The sequence below is a fragment of the Alexandromys fortis genome, unplaced genomic scaffold (assembly GCF_014885135.2).
Source record: "Alexandromys fortis isolate MF-2015 unplaced genomic scaffold, M_Fortis_MF-2015_v1.1 scaffold_29, whole genome shotgun sequence".
NCBI classification, from domain to species: domain Eukaryota; kingdom Metazoa; phylum Chordata; class Mammalia; order Rodentia; family Cricetidae; genus Alexandromys; species Alexandromys fortis.
Genome location: NW_026067891.1, coordinates 11,026,333 through 11,047,362, shown reverse-complemented (window position 1 = coordinate 11,047,362; position 21,030 = coordinate 11,026,333).

The window sequence follows — 21,030 nt, the reverse complement described above, 5'->3', positions numbered from 1 at the left end:
ATAAAGACAAACATGTGTGGGAACCAAACTGTATAGTATATAACACATAGCATGCTCTCAGAAAAAAAAAGGTAGCTGCTGTTGTTTGAGGGATGTGGAGGACAATGATAATGACACTCACTGGGAATCCCTTATAGCCATCAATTTAAGTGCTATTTTGGCACTTTTATTCCTAGTTCATTAATACCTGTAAATCAAATGTGAGCACTGGAATTTAACTTTCACATCTATCCAGCAAGTCCCTGACTGTGCAACCACCCTGCTTGCCAAATGGTAGCTCCAGTATCATTGCTGTCTTTGTTGATATGATTTATTTAGCTGATTCATTTCCTTTCACTCTTATTATTTCATAAAAGGTGAACAAAGGCAAAAAAATACATAAACTGTGCTAGCATGAGCAATGAGGGATCAAATCTCAGCCATTACTGAAATGAGCAAGCATGCCACAGATGAAGGGGAATGATAAAATTGTATATTGATGTTGGAATATTGCTTCCAAGGGCATCTAATGGATGAACCACAAAAACATTATGCTAAGTGAAAGAAACCAGATACAATAGCCCACATTCTATATGATTTTATCATACAAAAGCCTAGGAAAATAAAATTGGCCAAGACAGATTATAGATTAGTGTTTGCCTTGGGCAGAAGGGCTAAAATGAAAAGTGGTGGAAAGAGGCATTAGGCTCCTGATGCTGTGATGAGATGCCTGACAAAAGAGGCTGGACAAAGGAAAAGTTCATTTCTGCTCACAGTTCAGAGCAGTCTTCTGAAGGCCAGCAGCAGGGCTATGGACAGCTGGCTGCGCTGCATCTACAGTCAGGAAGCAGAGAGCAATGCATGCTGGTGCTCGGCTCACTTTCTCATTTTTATGAAGTCTAAGACCCAAGTCTATGGAATGGTACCACTAATACTTATGGTGGATCTTCAATGAGCCTGTTCTAAACAATCCCACATTACATAAGGTTCAGATACTTATCCCTAGATGATTCTAAGACTATCAAGTTGACAACCACTATTAGCCATTACAATAACTAAAGATCTTTTCACATTTGTGATTCTTATGGTGTGGCCTCTGCCTTTATAAATGTGCATACTCAAACACCGGTACCCATAGTCTAATAAATAGCATGCAAATCCTCTGCTTGGTTTCTACACAGTTGCTATTTTTGTGTCATAGAGGAGCGGATCTGCAATTGTCTTGAGCTGTGACATTCAGTAAGGCAAGACTCTAACTTCTTCAACTCTGAACCTATAGCCCATCACCGCCTCAGTAACAGCTAAACTGTTCTGAAGATAAATGAAGTTCCTTCCTGTCAAGAACTGCTAATGCAGAGCCTTCCAGCAAGCCAAGACCATGTCTTTAGGTCTAAATCACACAAGACATGCTAAAACGGGATTCTCTGAACTCATTTCAAATGGCCTGTTAATTCTTTAAAAAAATCAGTCACAAAAACAAACACACACATTTTAATGACTCAGCTTGTAGGAACCCTGAAGTCGACTCAAGTCACCCAACTCCAAGTTCTCAGCACAAAGGAGATTTATTTGCTTCAAAGGAACAGAGGACATGGATAGGGGACAAAAATAGGAAATAGAGGATGAGGGAGAAGGGGAAGGGAACAAGGAAAAGGGGAAAGAGTCATATTGGTGTCCTCCCGATAGGGGACAAAGGACAACTTCCACATAGAAAAAAGACAGGCATGGTAAAAAGGAAAATGGTTTATAAAGGCAGAAGGGGAAACCCCCATGTTAGGATAAGCTGTTTAATTTTAATTATGCATGTTAATTAGGTGAGTCAAAGGGGACTAATGATTGCTGAATGTCAATATTTTGATAGTTGGATATTGGTAGTCAGCCTCAGGAGGAAGAAGTGGCTAAATAAGGAACTAGACCTTGGTGGCTAGCTTTAGGAATATAATCTAATGGTTTTTAGCAAGGGAGAGGGAATGGGGGAGAAGTGTTTGCCATGCTCCAGCTGGCCAGAGTACCTTCACAGCTTGCTCTGGTCTTTGCACCTTAGTGGACTCTCTGATGATCTGCCAATTGCCTAATGGATAACTTTGGTCTTTGAATGGTGGATTTGCAAATACAGGGTCTTCAGGCCTTTTGATGTTTGCATCCTTATTCTTGATGGCTCCTGTTACTGAGGTGGCTTTTGTAAACCTTGTGCAGTGTGCGTTTATCTAAAAAAAAAAAAAATAAGCTCCTCCTTATGCAGCAAGACATTCTAGATCATCTTAATGACCTCAGCGTGACCATTCTCAGGCCAACAGTGCCCATTAGGCAGTGACTGATGATGAGAGACCATACTTAGCTCCCTATGCTGTGCACTGCAAATTGAAGCTAAAATGAACTTAAAAGGTGCCCATCTGCATGTGGATGGAAGTTTCAGGGTGAAGTCTGCAGGCACTACTCTTGGGGGGGTTAGAGTTGGAGCATTGTCTTGAAGAAATAAGCATGGGGTTGGGGATGACATTCACCTGACAGAGTGGCACAAATAAAGCCTTGCGTTTGATTGCCTGCCTCATAAAACTGGGAAACGATCCTATAATTCCAGCACTTGGGAGGGGCAGGCAGGAGAAATCACAGGTTCAAGGTCATCATCAACTACAGAGCAATTTTCAGGCCAGCCCTGAATATAACAGGTCCAGTTTTTTTTTTTTTTTTAAATATCCTGATGGAAGCAGACTGACAGCAAGAAATATGCAGGAGTCATGCAAGGTTTGACAACTTGAACTCTGTGCCAAGGAGACATCTTGAAGCAAACAGGTCTGTTTAGAAACACAAGACTAAAGTGTAAGGAGCAGGGTGCTAAAGATGTGTTCTTATGCCAGGCTGTCGGGAGGAGAAGCAGCATGGTGAGGTGGGCCAGGCTGCAGGGAGAAGCATGAGCAGCAACACAGTGGGCTGTGATGACAGCGGTAGCCTCCAGAAATCATTTGATCAGTGGAGCCTCAGCCCCAACACCATGAGGAACAACCTTCTGAGCCTTGGACCCAAAGACACCTGGAGAAACAAATGATCACTGAAGTCTCACCTCTGTCTAAACCTGAAGGAGTGTTCAACAGAACCACAGCCCCAACTACACCAATTAGAGGGAAAGGGACCCCCTAAACACAGGCTCCACCTGTTCTGACTGGAGGAACAGATGGGTAGACAACAGGGTAAGAATACACTCAACAACATAAAAAGCAGTACAGTACCACCAGAAACTAATGGTTATACAACAGGAAGACCTGAACATCCCAACGCAGATGAAGCAGAAAATGACCTTAAAAATAATTTTATAAAAATGATGGAAACCCCTAATGAGGAGTTTTAAAATTCCCTTAATGGAATGGAGGGAAAAAACAACCAAAAAATTTGAAGAAATCAACAAATCCCTTAAAGAAAACCAAGAAAAAGCAATCAAAAAAATCAAAGAAATGGTTTAAGACTTGAAAACTGAAATAGAGTGAATAAGGAAAAAAAAACACAAACCAAGGGAAATCTGGAAATGGAAAATTTGGGAAAACAATCAGGAACTACAGACACAAGGATAAACAACAGAATACAAGAGATGGGAGAAAGAATTTCAGGTGTTGAAGATACTATAGAGGAAATAGATTCATCAGTCAAAGAAAATATTAAATCCAACATATTCTTAGCACAAAATAACCAGAATATCTGGGACACCATGAAAAAACTGAACCAAAGAATAATAGGAATTGAAGAAGGAGAAGTCCAGCTCAAAGGCACAGAAAATATATTCAAAAAATCATAGAATAAAACTTTCCCAAGAAAGAAAAATATGCTTATGAAAATACAAGAATCTTACAGAACACCAAATAGACTGGACCAAAAAAGAAAATCCCTTCACCACATAATAATCAAAACACTAAACACACAGAAGAAAGAATATTAAGAGCTGCAAAGGAAAAAGGACAAGTAACATTCAAAGGCAAACCTATCAGAATTACACCTGACTTCTCAATAGAAACAATGAAAGCCAGAAGGTCCTGGTCAGGCATTATGTAGACAATAAGAGACCATGGATACCAGTCCATACTACTATATCCAGCAAAGCTTTCAATCAATATAGACAGAGAATACAAGATATTACATGACAAAACCAGATTTAATCAATACCTACCCACAAATCCAACACTACAGAAGGTACTATAAGGAAAGCTCCAACCAAAGGAAATTAGCGACACCCACAAAAATACAGGAAATAGATAATCCCAAACCAGAAAATTCCAAAGAAGAGAAACATATACAACAACAAAAACAAAATAACAGGACCTAGCAATCACTGGTCATTAATATCACTTAAGATTAATGAACTAAATTTGCCAATAAAAAGACACAGGCTAATAGATTTGGTGCAAAAACAGAACCCACCCTTCTACTGCATATAAGAATTACACCTCAACTACAAAGACAGACATAACCTCAGAGTAAAGTGTTAGAAAAGATTTTCCAATCAAATGGACCTAAGAAACAAGTCAGTATAACTATCCTAATATCTAAACAAAACAGACTTCAAACTAAAATTAGTCAAAATAGATGAAGAAGATCATTTCATATTCATCATAGAAAAATTTATCAAAATGAAGTTTCAATTCTGAGCAACTATGCCCCAAATACAAGGGCACAGACATTTGTAGAAGAAACATTACTAAAGCTTAATCACACATCAAGCTTGATACACTAGTAGTGGAAGACTTCAATACCCCACTATTACCAGTAGACAAGTCTGCCAGACAGAAACTTAACAAAGAAATAAGGGAACTAAAAGATACTATGACTCAAATGCGCTTAACAGACACCTATAGAACATTTCACTCAAACACAAAAGAATATACCTTCTTCTTAGCAACTCATGGATCCTTCTCTAAAATTGACCACATATTCAGTAACAAAGCAAACTGATGGAGGAGAGTCGTCTGTTTTGTGTTGATTTCATTGGTTAAATAAAGAGACTGCCTTGGCCCTTTAATAGGACAGAAAATTAGGTAGGCGGAGTAGACAACAGAATGCTGGGAGAAAGAAGCTGAGTCAGGCAGTCACCATGATTCTCCCATTCCAGACAGATGCAGGTTAAGATTTTTCCTGATAAGCCACCTTGTGGTATTACACAGATTATTAGAAATGGGTTAGATCAATATGTAAGAACTAGCCAATAAGAGGCTGGAACTAATGGGCCAGGCAGTGTTTAAAAGAATACAGTTTCTGTGTAATTATTTTGGGGCATAAGCTAGCCAGGCAGCTGGGAGCCTGGGTGACTGGGAAGCGTCCTGTAGCTCCTACAACAGCAAACTTCAACATATACAAAAAAAAATTGGAATAATCCCCTGTGTCTTATCAGACCATCATGGTTTAAAGTTAGAATTCAACAACAACACAAATTGCACAAAACCCACAAACTCATGGAAACTGAACAATGCTCAACTGTTCACCACTGGGTGAGTAAGAAATAAAAAAGAAATTAAAGACTTCCTAAATTCAATGAAAATGATGTCACAACATACACAAACTTATGAAACATGGTGAAAGCAGTGTTAAGAGAAAAGTTCATAGCACTAAATGCTACTTAAAGAAGCTGGAAAAATCCCACACTAGCAAATTAACAGGACACCTGAAAGCTGTAGAACAAAGAGAAGCAAACTCACTCAGAAGGATTAGACCACAGGAAATAATCAAACTGAGAGCTGAAATCAACAAAATAGAAACAAATTAAACAATACAAAGAATCGATGAAACCAAGAGTTTCTTCTTCAAGAAAATCAACAAAATAGACAAACCTTTATCCAAACTAAACAAAAGGCAGAGAGAGAATATCCAAATTAACAAAATCAGAAATAAAATGGGACAAAAGAACAGACACAGAGGAAATCCAGAAAATCATCAGGTCATACTTCAAAAACCTGTACTCCACAAAATTGGAAAACTTAAAGGAAATGGACAATTTCCTGAATAAATGCCACATACCAAAATTAAATCGAGACCAGAAAGCCAATTAAATAGAAATAGAAACAGTCATCAAAAGACTCCCAATTAAAAAAAGGCCAGGACCAGATGATTTCAGTGGAGAAATCTACCAGATTTTCAAAGAAGAACTAACACCAATACTCTTCAAACTGTTCCAAACAATAGAAATGGAGGGAACATTGTCAAACTCTTTTTACAAGGCTACAGTTACCCTGATACCAAAACTACATAAAGACGTTACCAAGAAAGAAAATTTCAGACCATTCTCCCTCATGAACATTAGTGCAAAAATACTCAGTAAAATACTGGCAAACCGAATCCAACAATGGATCAGAAAAATCATCCACCATGATCAAGTAGGCTTTATCCCAGAGATGCAGGGATGGTTCAACAAATGAAAATCCATCAATGTGATCTCCCACATAAACAAGCTGAAAAAAACCACATGATCATCTCATTAAATGCAGTAAAAGCCTTTGACAAAATTCAACACCCCTTCATGATAAAGGCCTTGAAGAGAGCAGGAATACAAGGAACATACCTATAATAAAGGCAGCACACAGCAAGCTAACAGCCAACATCAAACTAAAATGAGAGAAACTCAAAGTGATCCCACTAAAATCAGGAACAAGACAAGGCTGTCCACTCTCTCCATATATATTCAATACAGTACTTGAAGTTCTTGCTAGAGCACTAAGACAAAAAAAAATGGAGATAAAGGGAATACAAATTGGAAAAGAAGTCAAACTTTCACTGTTTGCTGATGACATGACAGTATACAAAAGTAATCCCCCAAATGTCACCGTGGAGCTCCTACAACTGATGAACACCTTCAGTAATGTAGCAAGATACAAGATTAACTAAAGAGAAAATGAGTAGCCCTCCTATATACAGATGATAAATGGGCTGAAAAAGAAATGAGAGAATCCTTTATAGCCACAAATAACATAAAATATCTTGGGGTAACACTAATCAAAGAAGTAAAAGGCCTGTGTAGCAAGAACTTTAAATCCCTGAAGAGAGAAATCAAGAAGACATCCGAAAATGGAAAGATCTCTCATGCTCTTGGATAGGTAGAAATAACAAAGAAAAAATGGCAATCTTACTATAAACAATCAACAGATTCAATGAAATCCCCATTAAAATCCAAACAAAATTCTTCAGAGACCTCAAAAGAACAATACTCTATTTCATATGGAAAAACAAAAAGCCCAAGATAGCCAAAAACAATCCTGTACAATAAAGGAACAAATGGAAGCATCACAATCCCTGATTTCAAACTCTACTACAGAGCTACAGTACTGAAAACAGCCTGGTACTGGCACAAAAACAGGAGGACCAATGGAACCAAATTGAAGACCTGGATATCAACCCACACACCTACAAACACCTGATTTTTTGACAAAAAAGCTAAAACTATAAAATGGAAAAAAGAAAGCATCTTCAATAAATGGTGATGACATAACTGCATATTGACATGTAGAAGAATGAAAATAGATCCATATCTATTGCTATACACAAAATTTAAGTCCAAATGGGTCAAAGACCTCAACATAAAACCAACCACACTGAACCTTATAGACAAGAAAGTGAGAAGTAGCATTGAATGCCTGGACACAGGAGGCCACTTCAAAAATATTACTCCAGTAGCACAAATACTGAGAGCAACAATTAATAAATGGGACCTCTTGAAACTGAGAGGCTTCTGTAAATCAAAGGACGTGATCTCCATAAGATTATTAGCACCTCCAAACAGCAGGAAGTAACCTAGAGAACTATGCCCACATTCACCCCAAAAATTCATTATGGATGTTTGTCTTTGTTTAGTGTGTTGGTTACAAGTTGTTATGGATAATGGTCAGGAAAAAAGCTAAACAAAGGAAATTAGATCCAGGGTTCTTGCTATGAAAAAAATTTGAGAAAATGCTGTGGAATAATGTTTTTGTATACTGTAAAGATTTGTCACTTGTATCAGTTAAGAAAAAAAAATGCTGATTGGCCAGTAGCCAGGGAGGAAGTATAGTCATGGCAACCAGCTAAGAGAATTCTGGGAAGAGGAAAGGTAGAGTCAGTCACCAGCCAGATGCATGCTGTGGGAGCTACTTCTGCTCCTACAGCCAATAGCCTTTAAGATAACAGCACACTTGGGCGTGGTCTCTTTTGTTTTAAGAAGCAGCAGTAGTTGTGTGCTTGCTTCTGGCTTCCAGCTGTTAGACTTCGTTCCTGATCACTCAAAGGGCTGTTGTCTGGAACAGTGTTCTGTAAATATTTTCCCTTTAAATAAACAACCCTTTTATCAATCATAATTCTAAAGTGGTGTGGGATTGTTTTGTGACTTACACCTTCAGATGCAGAGGAAGCAAGATGAGAATCCCTCACTGATAAAAGGTACCAAGTCATGTGACTAAACATAGACAAGAATTATAGATTAATTTAAGTTGTAAGATAGTTAATAATCCTGAGCTAATAGGCCAAACAAATTATAATTAATATAAGCTTCTGTGTGTTTCTTTTGGGATTGAATGACTGAGGGGCCAGGTGGGACAGAAACTTTTGTCTACAGAGGAATCTCAAATGGCCAAAAGATACTTAACAAAAAGCTCAACATTTTTAGCCATAAGGGGAATGCAAACCAAAACAACTCTGAGATCTTACACCTAAAGAATGGCCATGATCAAAACACTGATGGCAACTTATACTGGAGAGGATATGGAGCAAGAGGAAAACTCCCCTATTGCTGGTGGGAGTACAAACTTGTTCAGGTGCTTTGGAAATCAGTATGGTGATTTCTCAGAAAATTAGGAATCAATCTACCTCAAGACCCAGAAATACCACTCTTGCACATGTATGCAAAGGATGCGCAATCATATCACAAGGAAATGTGCTGAATTATGTTCATAGCTGCATTATTCACAATAGCCAGAATATGGAAACAACTAAGATGCCCCTCAACCGAAGAATGGATAAGGAAAATGTGTGCCTTTACACAGTGGAATTCTACTCAGTGGTAAAAATAATGACATCTTGAAATTTGCAGGCAAATGGACAGAACAACAACAAAAAAAAAAACAGGTGAGGTCATCCAGATCCAGAAAGACAAATATAATATTGCTCACTTATAAGTGGCTTTTAGACATAAAGCAAAGAATAACCAGCCTGCAGTTCATCCCAGAGAACCTAGGTAACAAGGAGGAACCTAAGAGGGACATATGTGAATCTGCCTAGGAAGGAGAAAAACACAAACTCTTCTGAGTAAATTGGGATTGTGAGGACATGGGATAGGGTGAAGGGGAGAGAGGAAGAGGAGTGCATAAAATGTATAGCTCAATTAAAAATAAATAAAATTAAATTTTAAAAAGATGTGTTCCTATGGTGATCATTTCAGCTGTCACCAAGGGAGACAACAGACAAATCAGCTTACACGACTCAGTCCAGTCCTTCCTTCTGTCAGCCCTGGCATGCATGCTTAGCCAGTTCTTCTTCTTTGTTCCGAGCTGGGCATTACATTTAGCAATAAATTGATACTTTCTCCATAAATCAGCAGGAGATTCAGAATCTAGAGATTTATAATTGCCACCGCTCCCTGTGCCCAGCAGAAAGAAACCTGGGCCTGAAGCACTAAGTCTGCAGACATTGCAGGAGCACGAAGATCTCCCGAGGGGGAAGACATTCGACTCAAACTCAGATCCACTTTAGATAGAAAATTTGGTAATTAAGTAACTGACTTGAAATAAATAACAATAATGAAGCTAATGTCGCCTATGCTCCTGCTGCACACCAGGCCCTGGGCACTCACCAAGCAGTGGGTTGTTCGCACACCCATTCAGCAAATATTTATGGAGGGTTTGCTGTATGCCAGTGCTATCTTCAGACAGAGCAGTGAAGCAGAGAGATGAGCCTCGCCTTCCTTGGGGCTGCGTTCTGCTGTGTATCTCAGGGCAAAGGCAGTAGATAATAAATAAAGCACATAGCTGAAGAAAATGTCAAGAAAAGGCAGAAGGGGCTGTGGAGGATAGGGGGAGGGGCTGTGGAGGATAGGGGGAAGGGGCTGTGGAGGATAGGAGAAGGGGCTGTGGAGGATAGGGGGAAGGGGCTGTGGAGGATAGGAGAAGGGGCTGTGGAGGATAGGGGAAGGGGCTGTGGAGGATATGATCACAGAGTGGGGCCTGGGAAAAGCCTCAGTGCATTTATGCAAAGACCTTCCGGAGGGCCAGTATCTGTGGGAAGAGGTTTCCAGGAAGAGGGCAACAAAGTCACCCTCACACAATGTGATGTTGGTCTTGTTTATCAACATGACAGGAATTAGAATTACTTAAGAGACATGCAAGATTCTGAGTATGTCTGAAGCCATTTCCAAAGAGGACTGGCTGAAAAGACTCACCCTGAATGTGCATGACACTATTCCAGGGGTAGAGGTCCCAGGCTGATTTAAAAAGAAGAAAGGAGAAAGTGAGTTGGATGCCAGCCTCTCCCCTCTCCTCTTCCCCCCTTCCGTTTCTCCCCCCCCCCCCTTCTGACTACAGATACAATATAACCAGTTGCCTTACATTCCTGCCACAAGCCTTCGCCACCATGATGGAATACTTACTCTCAAACTGTGAATAAGCCCCTCCTTCTATACATTGTTTTATTTTGCTTCAGGAACAAGAAAAACCACCAACACACATAATCACAACTTCAGAATATTTGAATCATCACAAAAGAAAGCAAGCCTATTTAAAGCTATCACTTTTCATTTCCCCACCCTCTGTCCATCCTCAGGCCCAGCAGCCACTGTCTGTCTGTGTGGGTTTCTTGTACTCAGGGGATAAACGGCACATGTGCAGAGAAGAGCCCACAGACCATGCGAGGCAAAAACAAGAGGACCAATTAGAAGGCCAGGGAGATAAATCAAGCCTCCCTCACTGAGATCCTAAGTGACGGATGCTATTACTTCATCCATCTCCAAGCTGAGGAAAGAGACGCTCAATGATAATGACTTGAGTTTTTAGACTAGGTAATGAGAAAGGGGTACCAGGAACTAGGCATCACTGGCCCTGCCCAAGGCTATGAAGGCTGCCTTGTATCCCCACCATTCCTCTCCTTATTTCCATACTGGTTTTGTGCCTGCTTGGTTTGGCTATTCAGTCTGCAACATCTCCCAGTACGGTGGAGTATGTTTTCCTACCTGTTGAGGCAGTTCAGCCCTGTAGTGTCAAGGATGGAGTAGCAGACGTGGAAAGTATTTGTGTGGTTGATTTGTCCTCTTCTACTTTTGCCTAAACCATTCAATTAAATTTTAGGTAGTCAGTGGTCCCAGGATATCAAAGCTGTCTAGAGATGAGCTAGCCTACAAACCTAGGAGAAAAAATAAATAGAAACCATGTTTACAATAATAAGCCACTAAAATGTGGAGCATGTTGCCCAGTCCACCCTGACTGATCTAAGAACAAACTCCAGATCGAAAGCCGGGCATGGTGACGCACCATAGATAATCCTTGCCCCTGAAACAGGAAGATTGCTTAAGCACGGAGTCAGAGAGCAACTTAGTGAGAACTTATCCCAAGAAAGAAAGAAAAACAACCCCAGAACTTTTGACCGCTGCTGAACAAGTGTCAATAACCCTCAGCTTCCTCAGGGTGATTTGGTTCCCAACGTCTGGAGCCCGTTTTCTCATTTAGCCAGAGACAGTGCCGGCTCTACAGTTCAAGGTGCTCGCTACGCTCTGGAGTCCTTGCAGGACTCCTCTACGCCAGCTTTCACAGGCTTTCAGCACGGCCTTCATTCAAGCTTAACTTTAATTGCTCGGCTTCCATCGAGTTTCAACCTTTTGGGTCAAATTTTGCAGATCGATTTCTCGACATCCTGCTTGTTTTTCTCTGTCAATTTTCAGTCCGTTTAGCAGTGTTAGTTTTACATGTTGCTGAATATTCTTGCCTGCCATATATGGGAAAAAATAATAACTAGAATGACGATTCTAGTCATAACTCTGGCAACTTTACCAGAGGCCAGGCTGGTCCTAGAGACCCCACTATAAAACTCCGCCCACTCACCCAGTAAGACTCCTTAAACCCCATTCAACCCCCAGACTATACTCCCTCCCTCGGGTTCCATATTCTGGCCCACGGCTTCAGCAGAAGACGTCTGTTTTACCCACAGCCAGGCTGGTTCTAGTGACCCAAGGTAAGACACCACCCACTGCCAGCTAACACCCCCTAAAGCTGTCCCAACAATCCCCAACTGCACCCCCTCTCCTGAGCTCCATATCCCAGCCCACAATGTTGGCAGAAAACTGCTTTACTGGGGACCAAACCACATCAGATCCCAAAGATCAAGCAGGTACCCAGAACCCCAAAGGCCACACAGGTATATGAAGCCACAGAGGCAGAGTTATCATCCAAAATGCCAGAGTTAGAAAAAAACAGCAGAGGCACCCTACTGAACCTGAAGACTTGCTAGTCACCAGAGCCCTTAGCCTCTTAGGCCATAAGACCAGAAAGGAAACAGAAACCAAGGAACAAAACACCCATCCAACAAAGACAAACTCATGAATCAATACCTAGACCTATACTCGTCCCAAACCCAAACATCACACAACAGTCAGCAACATCACACAGTCGGCAACAGAAAGGTCACTGCGGCAGCACGAGAACCCATGCTGAGAAGGCTGCTACTAGCTTGCTTAGGTTTGCAATTTTATGTCTCCCTTTCTACTTTCTAACTTCTACATTCTAATTTCAGGTACCTATATTTCTATATCCTCGTTCTTATTTCCAGACCCTTCACATACCACATGATAATCAAAATCTTAAACACATAGAACAAAGAAAGAATACAAGGCAGGATGCAAGAATCTCAGTGTGAAGAGAAATAGAAGAGCTATCTCAGCAGAGGAGGAGAGAAACGGTCGGGGGAGGTGGAGGGAGAGAGTCCCAGGAGAGACGACTGGAACCAGGGGCATCTGTGGCACAAGCTAGAAACCCAGAGCAATGGAAACTCCCAGGAGTCTATGAGGGTGACCCTAGAGAAGACTCCTAGCAATAGAGGATACAGAGCCTGAACTGACCATCACCTGTAACCAAACAAGACCCCCAGTGGAGGGATTGGGACACCAACCCAGCCACATAACCTCGAACCTACAATTTGCCCTGACCACAGGATGTGTTGGGTAAAGGTGGCACAGGAATTATAACAGTGGTCAACCAATGACTTGTCCAGCTTGAGAGTCATACCATGACAGGGTGCTGGTGTTTGATACTGCCCAGAGGTCCAGGACTCAGAGACTTGAAAGTCCAGAGACTTAGGATAAAACCTAACAAAATGATTCCTAATGATATTCTGCTACACTCACCAACTGTTGCTTAGTTGAATTGTCCTCAGAGAGGCTGCACTCAGCAACTAGTGAAAACAGATGCAGGGACCCACAGCCACACATTAGGCAGACATTAGAGAATCCTGTGGAAGAGGGGGAGGAAGGATTATGGGAACCAAAGGGGACAAGGACACCACAAGAAAACCACAGAATTAACTAACCTGGGCTCATAGGGGTTCACAAAGACTAAACTGCCAACCCAGGAGCTGGCATGGGACTGACCTAGGCCCTCTGCATATATGTTACAGCTGTGTAGCTTGGTCTTCTTGTGGGACTCCTAAGAGTTGGAGCAGGGGCTGTCTGTGACTCTGTTGCCTGCTCTTGGGACCCTTCTCTTCTACTGGGTTGCCTCATCCAGCCTTAATAGGAGAGGAGGTGTCCAGTCTTACTGCAACTTGATATGCCATGGCTGGCTGATATACACAGGAGGCCTGATGTTATCTGAAGAGAAAGGAGGAGTGGGGCAGGATAGAGGGTTTGGGGGGAGGACCTGGGAGAAGAAGAGGCAGGAAAAGGAAACTGTGATCAGGCTAGAAAAATAAAAATAATTAATTAATTTGATAAAACTGCAAACTCTATGAATCAGAATCTCTCTCTCTCCTCTCCCCCCCCCGTGTGTGTGTGTGTGTGTGTGTTTATGTGTGTGTGTATCTATGTTTAAAATTTGCTATCATCTATCAGGGACCTAAAGATCATCTGGTTGATATAAGTTTTAGTGGGTCGAAGATAGATATTCAATAATGATTGAATTGTAAAATCAATGACTATGTTCATCTTCTAATAAGACTGAACAATTTCAATAAAAAGATTTGGGTGGAGACAGGGGAAAATGCAGACAAAAAGAAGATAGAGTGTACAAGCATGCCTAAGCACACACATTCATACAGCCATACACATATATATATACACTCAACTCATATTCACATGCAAGCTTATAACTAATGTACACTCCTGTACACATGAACAGAAAGACATATATTCATATACACATGTCTACACAGTCATATTCATAAGCAAACGTAGGTACATGCAAAACCACACACAAATGCATGAATACACAGATATGTATATAACAGTACAGAGGCACAAATGTATGAACATTGACATATGTATACACCCAGAGGAACATTCATATGTACACACGGTCACACTTTACACAAATGCAAACACAGATATTCATTCATATCTGTACATGAACATATATGCACCTACAATAAGCATACAAGTATAACACCAACAAATTCAATCCACACAAACACAGAGTTATGCACATATATGCACACAGAGACACAAATGTGCTTCAATATAGCTACATCTACATGCATATGCACAAATATATATATGTATATGCACACACGTAAGTGCATACATAGATATAAAACACAAATATGTGAACAAATGTACATGGATACTTCTATACACACATGTACTCCACACACACACAGGCTGGTGGCATGGCTCAATCAGGGTGGAGTACACAGGTGACAGACTAGAAGCTGTTAGGTCAGATGCTTGTCTTTGGGGCCAAGTGCCTACAGTGCCTGATGCACTCACTTTCTATGGGGCAGGAGCATCTCCTCAGATATCTGGTGAAAACATTCCTCTTAGGTGTATCAGTACCTCCATTTTACAGCTTGTGTTTCATTAAACACATATAGAATTGAAATGAATACTGCAAGACCAGTTTCTATTATCGAATGAACTTATTAAACTCTCTGGGTCAGACCCTATGAACACAGTGGGTGCTGGGTAAGGAAGGCTCATGAACCTTCCGTGTGAGAGTATCGGCTGGTGTGGAGAGATGAACATGGACGTTGAGCAGTTAAAATGCAGCAGTTAGAACCACTAAAAGTTAGTGTAAAAAATAAAACTGATGAGTCAAATGTTTTCTATAAAATTTAAGCAGAGAATAATAGATCCCATGAAAACAATTCGAAACAAATGAACATTTTAATGAAAAAAATGGAAATGGTTTAGTGGAGTTGTATAGAAAATTAAGCCCTGGATTAAGATGGCTTAATGGAATCTGCTCCAGAAAGCGCTGTGTTGCAGAAAATTAATGTTGCAAGAATTCTCACATCGATGTTTGCATTAAAAATGTCCGTGAGGTCAAAACAACAGAGCAATAGTAGGAGAGGGTGGGGAACATACTATTCTTCATGTGTCTCATTATTCCCGGAGAGACACAGTCCCGGGGTTGGTGAGGAACTGAGAGCTCACTGGAGTCCAGCAGCAACATCCAGAGTGATCAGAGGCTGTAGGCTCAGCCTCTCCACTCAGGGCCCTGCAAATGGCATTGTGCATTCAGGTCACCCAGGGACCATGTTCAAATGCAGATTCTGATGCAGCAGCCAGAGCTGTAGGGAGATCTTCCGTGGCAACTCAGAACGTGATGCTGACGCTGATCTACAGAGCATGTGGAGAGTTATGGAGGTCGACACTGAGCTCTAGACGGGGACAGAGACTGCTCACGGACCAGAGAAACCCCTGCTGCCTCTGACACTCCATTCCCCATCTGTTCTGCATGATGCTTGCCTGGAAAAGTGCCCTGTGTACTCTTGCATGCTTTCAAAGCTCTCCAGCGCTGCTTCATCCCACATCCTGACACGGCTGAATTCAAATGCTGAGGACCAGCCACTTGTCCTAGTTTGTAAACTTCACTTCCCCAACCTGAGAGTTTTTAGGAATCCATTAATCAAATCCTCCTCATTAATTCCCCAGAGACAAAGCCACAGGAAGGAATCACAATAGAAAAAGTCTGACGAGGCGGGACAAGTCTCAACTCAAGAAGTTAAATGTTTCCAGCACAAATGCCAAGTCCACTTTCTGATCTCAGGGAAGTGAAGCAGCTCCTTGGGCCCCCACAGCCTCACCTGTGTAACAGAAATGTAAGGACAGGGTGGAAGATGCACACTGCACCCGGAAAGTGTGATGTGCAGGGTATTCTGGTCTCTGTCTGAAGCAGGTGCAATGCTGGTTCAGTAGAACATGATGGTAATCTACCTGTAAGATTGGGAGTTTCGTGGCTCCCTTTCTGTCCCATCTGTGGTCAAACACCAATAACTGAACTGGAAGTCTAGCTAGGATGGGGTTAGAGGCCAGAGGTCAGTACTGCAGAAGATTGGGCACAGAAAAGCTTTTTAAAATGGGACTCACTTTCCTCTTCAAGGACAAAACAAGGCCACTCTCAGCAGACATCAGAAGCCAACTCCTGTCTCTGGATGGGAATATGCTTGTCCGGGGAACTTTGGCTTGCCACCAAAATGACCTTTGAGGCTCTTTAAGAGAAGGAAAACAAAAGAGCAACTCAAGCACATTTTTTTTTCCTTTCTCAGCTGCCAAGGAATCTCAAATGCACTCCACAGTGTTTAGAATTCAGAAGAGTAGGAGCCTCCAAGCCCTGGGCAGCAGTCCTGAATCTTCAATTAGAGAAATCAGCTCCCAGTGGAGATGTGCTGGCCACAGAGGTTGAGAAAAGACAGTGCTCATCTGTACTGTCCTAGGTGAGAGGGTCCTCCATCACCTGGAGAAAGCACACTGGTTGTGCGAAGTGGAACTGCCTGGGATCTCCGGTGGCCTCAGACTAACTAACCTTCAGCACCATCCTGGGAGTGATGGTGATGGTGGTGGGTGGTGATGGTATGGCATTCGTGATCTCATGGTAGTGATAATGTGAGAGCAATGATGATGCAGGCGATGATGGTACCGGGGTGATTGTGATGATGGTGGTGATTACGGTGGTAAGGATGATAATGACAGTGATGTAGTAGTGGTGATCATGAATATAAAATGGCAGTGACTGTAATAGTTATATTGATGTCCCAAGAATATCTCCTCTCTCCCTGAATCTCCTCTTCTTCAGCTGACTATCTGATAAGATTAAAACTGCTGTAGGTCTCTGCTGTAACTCCCCTTCTCGATACGTGACCTTTGCCCCCTCTGTCACACTGCAGTGATATTGCTGGGTCTCACCTCTTTCTTCTTACACCAGGTGTCCAGGCCCACTGTACTGCCAGCAGCCAACTGAGCCCCATCCACAGACGCAACTCTGATAGCTGCCCTAGACTGTACAGCTGCACTGACAACCACGTTCTTGCTTTCTGCTCACCTCCAGAACTTTCTTCTCACAAAGATGATCCAAACGACGACAACATGGAGCACATCACTGCTGATCTTTGACTACTAGAAGGCAGGAGAACTCACTCTGGACTGAGTCCTTCCCAGTCTACTGTTAATGGGACCATTTTTATGTCCAGAATCCTTTCAGGCTTTGACCGCCGACGTGCACAACTTGTGATGGTGAAACTAGGAGACAATTCTATTCTATTCTTGTTTCTGTCTAGAGCTTAGAAGCTTCTTTGAGAACTTAAAGTCAGAGAAATGAATTTTCTCTCGTTCCTAGATTTTTTTTCTGTAATACTCTTTCCCCAAAGCAGAGAAGAAAGTGCTCGCATCCCAGGCTGGCAGGGAGTTCTAGGTTTACATCCCTGAGAAGAGCCTTCAGCCTAGGCCAGCACTCACCCCAGTCAATTCCAGGAGGGTATGGAAGACAAAAGAACAGGCTTGAGAAACTGAGTGGAGACCTGAAACATGATTTGGAATCACTAGTTTATTTCTAGGAACAGACTGTGGCAATACCAATGGGTGTCACTTACAGAACTGAGCCCTAAAGTACTTGCTTCTGTCTTAGATTCTCTCCTGCATAGTATCCTGCTTCCCGCCACTCTCTCCCTTCTCCCTCACAGAAGCCTCTCTGTGGTAGAAGGCAGCAGATTCCATGATGTCAACTACCCACTGGAGCCTTCAGTGTTAGAAGGTGTTCAAGTGTCCGGTCAGCAGCGAGACACTCTGCCCAATGACCAGGCGAATGAAGCTGGAGGCAGAGTCTCTGCCTCTTCGGCAGGCACTTCCACTGCCAGTTTCTAGAAAGCCCCGAACAAGAGACAAACACTACACTGCATGCAGATTTCTGACCCACAGTTCCTGGAGTTAATAAATGTTTGGATGTTTGTATGTGATTGTGTGTGCATGTGTGCATGTGTGTGTGCCTGTGTCTGTGCTTGTGTGCATGTCTGTGTGTTCATGTGTGTGTGAGAATATATGTGTCTGTATGTGGGTGTCTATGTGTGAGTGCATGAGTGTGTGTGTATATACAGATACATGTGCACATGTGTGTGGAGGTCAGAGGAAAATTTTGTACACTGTTCCTCAGATGCTGACTGCCTTTCCTTTGAAACAGGGTCTCTTGCTAGCCTGAACTTGCCAATAGCAAAGCTGGCCTCATCTGCCCTCGCCTCCTCAGTTCTGGGATTACACAAACACCACCACTCCTGCTTTTTCCCATGGGTTCTTGTTGTCCTCCTTTCTAATGGCCTGCCTTTTAAACTACAGCTATCCTAGTCAGCATCTGCAACTCTGCTGCTACCAGCAGCAGCTAGGTCACAAGAGCCACAATCTGAAGACATTCTGTTCCCTCAGCACCAACTCTTTCAAAACTACTAAGAGAACTTATCTAAATCTCTGTCCCACTAAAGAATTTTATACTCAAAGGCTGAGGTAGAATCCTGCTTCCCAGAGAGGCTGAATAGCAAGCAGCTCACCTAGCTCAGCTCCACCCAAGAAATCCTATGCTTTTTCCCCCATCCCCTTCACCTGGCTCCTTGCTACAACTTCCTAAGATCTACCTGCCTCTGCCTCCCAAGTGCTGGAATTACAGGAGTGCACCACCACCACCCGACTGTATGGTGCTTTTTTAAAAGATTAGTATTTGTAGGAATTGTTTTATGTAGCAATGGGTAACAAAAACAGCATGGGAAGCATCCATCCAAGGCACTGACACCGTCTCTCCATCTTCCCATGGCTTGTGTTCAGATTGCTGCCTCTGCCATAATGTCAGTTGATCTAGAAATGAGAGAAGTAGAGACACAAGAATGGGGGCAGGTGGAGTGACGTGTGAGAGAGATGGTCCCTAGTTTAATTTATTATCAATTTGGCTTAGTGTTCTGTCTTGTTATGCTTTTGTGAGAGCATGTAGCCCAGGCTGCCTCAATTCATTATGTGCCAGAAATGGGCCTTCAACTCCCGATCCCTCGGCTTCCACCTTCCAAAGCTGAGATTGCCAGGTACAAGGGAATAAACGTTTTCCCTGGAAAGAAAGAGACTGAGAAAAACAGAAGGAGGGAGGGAAGAGGGCAGTAACATAGAGAAGGGGGGAATTCTGCCACTTTTATGATTTTTTGGAACCTTGTTCTATTTTATCTTGCTATAATAGAAATATCTATGACTGAGAAAATGACCAAAAAACATGTATTTACTTAGTTCATGGTTCTGATGTCTGAAAATCCATAGTACAGCACCAACAAAGGGTGGGAACCATGGGTCACCTGAACCCATGGTGGAAGACAGGAGAAGGAAGGTGCAAGTGGGAGAAAGAAGCAGAGAGAGTGACAGCTCAGATGGCCTTATTATTATTGTGTCCCCACCCTATTATGGGGGCTTCAACCTCATGACTTCACTTAACTCAACTTCCTTCCCAAATGTCTCCCCTCAGTGTGAAAGATGAAAGACCCTACAGACCCCCCCCAAAAAAAAAAACCCAAGCTAGCTGGCTCTCATGAGAACATCCTGTTCGCTTGAGACCCTCAGGACCCTCTCAGGACCTGCAGCTAGCCGGCTCTCATGAGAACATCCTGTTCGCTTAGGGAAACAGGATGCCTATAGTCAGCACATATGAATATCAGCAGTTTACAAAAGAAACAATTCCCCCTATGAAAGATCCCAGCTTAACTCCTGTAATGTCATTTCACAAGGCTCTTGACAAACAAATGTAAGTGCAGAGTGAGGTCAGGGCCCCAGGACATTTATGAGATAGGATATCTATCTATACAATGGGATGTCTGTTGCCATACATCTGTGCTGGGAAAGGAAAAACCACTTATGCCCCCTGCCCCATTCTAATCAGACCAATAATCACGCATCTGCTTCTGTAATTTGCTTTTTGCCGCCCTCTTCCCTATAAAAAGACCTCCCCCCAGTCTGCAGGCACGCAAGTCCTCCGAAAGACTTTGTCGCCCGCAGGTACCTGTGTTTACCCAATAAACCTCTTGCTATTTGCATCCGTGTGGTCTCGGCCTGTTCCTTGGCTTCGGGGGAGTCTCCTCTCGAGGGAAGTCCTCTTCGAGGGTCTTTCAAGTGTATGAATTTGGGAATTAAGTTCCCAACACAGGAATTTAGGGTACCTACCCAACCAATAGCACCAGTATCTACAAGCAGGAAGGATGCTTTTGACTCTGCCTCATAACAGACTATGAATGATCAGTTGGTGTCCTTGTGTAAACAGAAACAAGGGCAAGGCAGTTTAGTGGGTGTGGTACAGTACCTGCTGTGATAAAGGAGAGACATTTGACAACAACCAAGGTTGAGGCACTGTGTGGTTGTTTCATCTGTCTTCCTACCGGAGTGCTGGAAGTGGGTGGTCATTTTGGCAACATCGCCCTGGTCTGCCCCTTGCTGCTTATCCATTTAAGAATGGAGATAAGCCCCTGTTGATCTTCCTGCTAGGAGCCCTACCTCACTATTCCCTTGTATGTGAGCTATAATTTTTTTTAATTTATTTATTTCTTTATTACTTAATTAAAGATTTCTGTCTCTTCCCCACCGACACCTCCCCTTTTCCTTTCCCCCCCCCCCTGCAGTCACCCTCC